The sequence below is a fragment of the Belonocnema kinseyi genome, chromosome 8 (genome assembly GCF_010883055.1).
Source record: "Belonocnema kinseyi isolate 2016_QV_RU_SX_M_011 chromosome 8, B_treatae_v1, whole genome shotgun sequence".
Lineage (NCBI taxonomy): Eukaryota > Metazoa > Arthropoda > Insecta > Hymenoptera > Cynipidae > Belonocnema > Belonocnema kinseyi.
In genome coordinates, this window is record NC_046664.1 from 111,228,556 (window position 1) to 111,234,105 (window position 5,550).

General features: G+C 36.9%; 1 protein-coding gene across 3 annotated transcripts in view; it reads left to right on the forward strand.

Moving 5' to 3' along the window:
* The window catches only part of LOC117177884 (alpha,alpha-trehalose-phosphate synthase [UDP-forming]), a 285,945-nt gene that overhangs the window by 42,584 nt on the left and 237,811 nt on the right, over positions 1-5,550 (forward strand). The gene's annotated exons all lie outside the window — the stretch shown is intronic.

Here is a 5,550-nt window from a genome sequence, read left to right on the forward strand (position 1 = left end):
AGCTTTTTCATGCCTAATTTTTCATGTAGAATTGAAACAACTGCACCTATAGATATCCTTGTGGCCTCAGCTAACTCACGCACTTTTAATCTTCTATCCTTTTGACACCATATCGTGGATTTTATTGATGATTTCGGGAGTACTTGCTTCTACGGGCCTTCCTGAACGTGGTTCGTCACTTATTGATGTACGGCCACGCTTAAATTCATTTACCCAGTTATAAACCGTTGCTAAAGCAGGGGCAGATGTGCCATGAACTGAGTCCAATTCATTTTTTATCTCATATGGAAAATGTTTAAATGTTTAAATTGTTAAATGAAAATGTTTGATTACCGCTCTGAACTCGTTTTTTTTTCATTTTTCTTAACGAACAATTTTTTTTTTCAATTGGTTATAAAAACACGTAAACTCAGAAGATGTGGACTGTGACTGCACCATATATCAAGTCGGGAGTGGTGCTGACTGAAAACAGATGATTTGGAGCGATTCGCGCGCCATCTGTTGGTCATTCTAAGGACTTATCGAACTACCCTCGTATGATATCCCGAAAATGTATTTACAAACAATGGTGCATCCCTATGATCGAAAATTCCAAACAATCTTGTGGCGCGAAGATCCTTCGCACCCGGTCAAGACTTTTGAATTAAATACCGCGACGTTTGGTACTTCATCTGCTCCGTTCATAGCAATTCAGTCTTTACATCAATTGGCAATCGACGAAGCCGACTCCCTTCCAAGAGCAGCCTTAATTTTAAAAACTGATTTCTATGTCGGCGACTTGCTTGCCGGAGCTTCAACGCGTGAAGAGGCTAAGCAATCACGCGACAAATTGATTAGAATAACACATAAGGGTGGCCTTAATGTAAGAAAATGGGCTTCAAACGATCCAAGTTTAATCGAAACGTTGTCAGACTGTTCTAACGAGCCATGTTTTCAATTAAACTTGGACAGCACAACAAAAACGTTAGGGATTCAGTGGAATGCCGAGCAAGTTTCATTTTGTTTAATATCAATCAAACGAACGAAAGTCAAACAGTAACAAAACGGGTCATTCTCTCTCAAAATGCGCAGCTTTTCGACCCTCTCGGCCTTTTGGGCACCGTTACAGTACATGCAAAAATACTAATGCAAAAAATGTGGCTTCTAGACTTAGGTTGGGATGCTGCAGTTCCAACCAAAATTTACATCGTGTATTTATATTCGATCCACTTATTTTGAAGGAAAATGCGAAAACCGTCTAGTGTGTGCAAAATCGAGAGTCGCTCCTCTTAAAATGATAACGCTGCCAAGATTAGAGCTGTCGGCAGCCCTCCTCTTGTCTCAACTGTGCAAAGCGCCACTACAAGCTTAACCACACCTAAAATTCGAAAAAACAATTCTCTGGTTAGATTCAACAATAACCTTACATTGGTTTAAGACTTCTCCCCTTTCTTTACCAACCTTCGCAAAAAATCGCGTCTCTGATATCGTTACACTTACTAGGACTTTCCAAAATCTTGAATGGAGACACGTGCGCTCAGAAAGTAATCCCGCCGATCCCATTTCACAAGGTCTACTACCACACGATTTTATTAACGCCCGATTGTGGCAATTCGGTCCAGAATGGATCAGTAAAAGCGAGAACCTGCGGCCGAAATCTGTTTTACAAACCGCGGATTCAACGGAAATCAAACAATCTGCGATATCTCGTGCACTTAATAAAAATCAAATGTTAAAATGAAATTCGGATAAACAAATCTGCAACCTAAACAACGTAAATGAACTGGTTGCTTCTCGAGCAAAATGTTAAGAGCGTTTAGAACTTAATGTTGAGATTTTAAAACATTTTTCGTCTTCGGAGGAATTAAAACGATTTGTTGCATGTTGCAAAACAGTAACGTTTAATACGAGAACTGAAGACAAACTAACTGGTTCATTAAAAACTGAAGAATTAAGGAACGCTATGGTAACGATAATTAAATTAGTTCAAAGAGAAGGCTTTCCTAACGAAATAAAATCCTTGAAACAAAAGGCGCAACTGGAAGGCAAACTTACGAACTTGGCTCAATTTATAGACTCTGAAGGAATTTTGTGAGTAGGGGCAGACTTGAAAAAGCAAATCTTCAGTTCTCACAAAAACAGCCAGCTTTATTGCCACAGCATAATCACCTCACTGAAGTTCTAATTAGAGAAGAACATATAAAAATTATGCACGGAGGCACACAAACCACACTTAATTTTCTCCATTAGACTTTGTGGATAGTTAACGAACGAAACACAGTAAAGGGGGTTGTACGCAAATGCGTTATCTGTGCTCGCGCGAAGCCTGATACTCTGCAGTATGTGATGGGCAATCTTCCGAAGGGCCATCTCTCTTGAACGCGCGTTTTTGGTTTCTGGGGTTGAATATTTTTGTCCTTTTTTTCTTAAGGAGAATCGTCATCGGAATCGAAACAAAATCAAAATTTATGCCGCAATTTTTGTTTGCTTTTCCACTAAAGCTGTTCACATTGAACTTGTCAGTGACCTTACAACTGAGGCCTTTTTAGCCGCCTTGCGCAGATTTCTTGTTAGAAGAGGTTTGAGTTCGGATCTTTATTACGATAATGGCACTAATTTCGCAAGTGCTAGAAACGAAATCGAGAAAATTCAAAAGCTTTTGTCATCTTATAATCATAACGAAAGGGTAAGGCATACGCTCTAGAATGATCAAATCGCATGACACGTAATCCCACCTCGTTTTCCGAATTTTGGCGGGCTTTGGGAGGCGGCAGTCAAATCTTTTAAGCACCATATTTTGAGAGTTATTGGTAGTACTCTTTTAACTTATGAAGAGATGTTGACTTTAACCACTGAGATATAATCTATTATTAATCCCTGACCTCTAACTCCTATTTCTACTGATCCTAATGACCTTTCCGCTCTGATACCTGGTCACTTCCTTATCGGTGATTCTCTTAAGAGCATGCCAGAGCAGAACGTGCAAGTTATTCCTTCGGGTGGCTTATCATCTTGGCAACATGTCCAGTAAATGCGTCAACATTTTTGGAAACGCTGGTTCAAAGAGTATATCCACGAACTAAATGTTCGAAAAAATGGCACAACTGCAAGAGCAGCGAAATCAAAATCGGTGAACTCGTGACCCTCAAAGAAGATAATGTGCCTCCAATGCAGTGGGTACTTGGTAGAATTGTTGCAGTGCACCCTGGAAGTGACAATATTATCCGAGTGGTCACCGTAAAAACAATTTGAGGGCAATATAAGCGAAGTATAAAGAAGTTCTCGCCTTTGCCACTAGATATAAGTGGCAGTGTTTAGCTAAATATTCACCTGTACAGAAAATATGACTGTCTGCATACAATTATATATATTCGATCCACAACTGTATTTCTGCAAAAATTTATAGATATTTCATCTTATATCTTAAATCGTGTTATGGAATTTCTGTGCGAATCTATACTCGTATTATGCTTATTGACTTGTATCTCAGCCTATGCTTACTCCTACTCATATACCACTTCGAATTAATGTGAACAATTAATTGTATCTTGAACGTGACCGTTCAAAGGGACTAGGATATGTTGAGACCCAACGACAGTTTAAATCTAGTTTTCATTTTAAGTTCGTGACAATCTGCACTCGAAAAATCCATCCAAATTTATGAGTTATTTTACAACATCTAATTTAGCTTCCTAGGACATCTGCAGCTTTTGCCGGCTCAACTTAAACCTTTTGAAACTCAAATTGTCTCTGAAATTTCCATTTAGCACCTTTGTTACTCAGAGCCAGGCGCGGATCCAAAGGGGGGCACGGTGGCTCCCCCACCCCAGTCCAGGCTCGAATTTTGCAAATAAGATAATTAAAGTTTATTATATATAATACTGGAAAGCGAATTTCCTCCTTGAATACGGTTACAGAGAAAACATCAATTCTCAGCGTGTATTTGTCAAATGTAGCGCCCATTTTATATCATGTCATTACGTGCAGATACTCTGATAATGTATATCAATGTTACAATGTATTCCCAAAACTGGCGCTGTCACTCTTGCATCGTATCCACATGTGGCAAGAAAGCCTGAATGTCAATGTAGATTCGCAGCCATATAATTCTCGCAGCCAATCAGGGTCTCGAATTCTCTCATGGATGTATGAGACATCATTTTATTGTGAATAACGATTTAAGTTGAACAGGGAGCGAACTCAGCTGATTGCGAGATTTAAGAGGTAACGTTTTACCAGAGATGAGGTGGGAGATTTGCCAATCCCATGTATTTAATTTCGAACGATTTTCGCGAACTAAAATAAAGTGCCCCAATTACTCAGGCCAGTTTACGAAATGAAATAAAATGTAGAATGATTTAATTAATTAGAAGACTAATTTTGCATATATGGCATGGTCTATATTCTAGATCGTAAACTGGCTAGGTGACTTTGGAATTCTTTAATTAAAAAGTTTACATAAAAGAATCTGAAAGATCTTAAGGGAATTTTTTAAATTATGCACAATTAAACATTTTGAAAAAATTACTGTTTTTTTTGTATTCAAAGATTAATTTAAGAGCCTATTAATGAAAATTTTAATCATTCTTTTAGTACATAACGATGAAAAAAAATAAAAAATGGTGGAAAATAAAAAATATTTTTATTAAAAATTAATACTTTTTTGGTGTTTAAAGATTACTGCATATTTTTTGAATTCATTGTTTATTGGTAGAAAATTTATCTTCTCGGTTAAAAAATCATCTTTTTCATTAAAAATTTAACTCTTTGGAAATTTGTTGATTTTGAATTGAAAATTTAACTATTTCATTTATGCTTCCAAATTTATCTTTTTCAGTAACAAATTCATCTATTTGGTTGACAATTTTAAGATTTTTGTTTTCATGTTTGTTGCTTTTTATCAGAAAATTAATTTTACAGGTTAAAAATTCTTTTTTTTATTAAAAATTAAACTTTTTTTAAATCCGTTGTTTTTGTGTTGAAAATTGAACTATTTAATTTGTCTTTTTAATGCCTGAAAATTAATCTTAGTAGAAAATTTATTTTTGTGTTACAAATGTCAGTTGTTACAAATGTCCGTATTTTCGAGGCTTGTCCGTATCGTCCGTATTTTTTTTTAATGTCCGTATTTTTCAGGAAATAATTCAAAGTAATAAATAAGTTGAGAAATTAAAAAAAATTAATTCAAGTGACGAGTAGTATTTACTCTTTTTTGTTTTTTTTTCGAGAGAGAAAAGAGATAAGTAAAACTAGCGAAGTATAAGTTTGCGTTGTGACCATCAGGCGGCACTGAAATTACTAGGATTCGTAGTGTAAGATGTAAGCCATAGCAAAGATATTAGGTCCTACATACGGCATGGGTCAGTGGTGGGGACGACCTATATATACATTTAACTACATTTTCGACTATATCGAGGTGCTACCCTCTTCAACCTTTCACCGTTTCTATGGCAACCGCGTCCACCTAACACGTGGATTTTTCGGCCCTCACCACTCTCCCATCTAGGAGCGACGCATTCAAACGTAGCATGTCGGTGAGTCAGCTCTGCTACATGTTGCGTAGGCCAGCCT